Source organism: Mytilus trossulus, unplaced genomic scaffold (genome assembly GCF_036588685.1).
Source record: "Mytilus trossulus isolate FHL-02 unplaced genomic scaffold, PNRI_Mtr1.1.1.hap1 h1tg001241l__unscaffolded, whole genome shotgun sequence".
Classification (NCBI taxonomy): domain Eukaryota; kingdom Metazoa; phylum Mollusca; class Bivalvia; order Mytilida; family Mytilidae; genus Mytilus; species Mytilus trossulus.
Genome location: NW_026963730.1, coordinates 25,001 through 26,459, shown reverse-complemented (window position 1 = coordinate 26,459; position 1,459 = coordinate 25,001).

Below are 1,459 nucleotides of genomic sequence, written 5' to 3'. Positions count from 1 at the left end.
TAGCCTGCCTGCGTCTAACGTACGGCTTCTCGATGAACAGTTCAGCCTTGTAAATTTTTTTTTACCGAGGGTATAGTTAGACGGCCTCGATGGTCGAGAGACCCGCAGTAGCTGGCCTGCGTCTAACGTACGGCTTCCCGATGAAAATTTCAGCCTTGTAATTTTTTTTTTACCGAGGGTATAGTCAGACGGCCTCGATGGTCGAGAGACCCGCGGTAGCCTGTCCGCGTCTAACGTGCGGCTTTCCCGATGAAAATTTCACCCTCGTAATTTTTTTTTACCGAGGGTATAGTTAGACGGCCTCGATGGTCGAGAGACCCGCGGTAGCCTGTCCGCGTCTAACGTGCGACACCACGATGAACATTTCACCCTCGTAAAATTTTTTTACCGAGGGTATACTTTGCCGGCCTGGACGATCGAGAGACCCGCAGTAGCTGGCCTGCGTCTAACGTACGGCTTCCCGATGAAAATTTCAGCCTTGTAATTTTTTTTTTTTACCGAGGGTATAGTCAGACGGCCTCGATGGTCGAGAGACCCGCGGTAGCCTGTCCGCGTCTAACGTGCGGCTTCCCGATGAAAATTTCACCCTCGTAATTTTTTTTTACCGAGGGTATAGTTAGACGGCCTCGATGGTCGAGAGACCCGCGGTAGCCTGTCCGCGTCTAACGTGCGACCCCACGATGAACATTTCACCCTCGTAAAATTTTTTTACCGAGGGTATACTTTGCCGGCCTGGACGATCGAGAGACCCGCGGTAGCCTGTCCGCGTCTAACGTGCGACCCCCACGATGAACATTTCACCCTCGTAAAATTTTTTTTACCGAGGGTATAGTTTGCCGGCCTGGACGATCGAGAGACCCGCGGTAGCCTGTCCGCGTCTAACGTGCGACCCCACGATGAACATTTCACCCTCGTAAAAATTTTTTACCGAGGGTATACTTTGCCGGCCTGGACGATCGAGAGACCCGCGGTAGCCTGTCCGCGTCTAACGTGCGACCCCACGATGAACATTTCACCCTCGTAAAAAATTTTTACCGAGGGTATACTTTGCCGGCCTGGACGATCGAGAGACCCGACGGTAGCCTGTCCGCGTCTAACGTGCGACACCACGATGAACATTTCACCCTCGTAAAAAATTTTTACCGAGGGTATAGTTTGCCGGCCTGGACGATCGAGAGACCCGCGGTAGCCTGTCCGCGTCTAACGTGCGACCCACACGATGAAAATTTCACCTCTCGTAAAAAATTTTTACCGAGGGTATAGTTTGCCGGCCTGGACGATCGAGAGACCCGCGGTAGCCTGTCCGCGTCTAACGTGCGACCCCCACGATGAACATTTCACCCTCGTAAATTTTTTTTACCGAGGGTATAGTTTGCCGGCCTGGACGATCGAGAGACCCGCGGTAGCCTGTCCGCGTCTAACGTGCGACCCCACGATGAACATTTCACCCTCGTAAAAT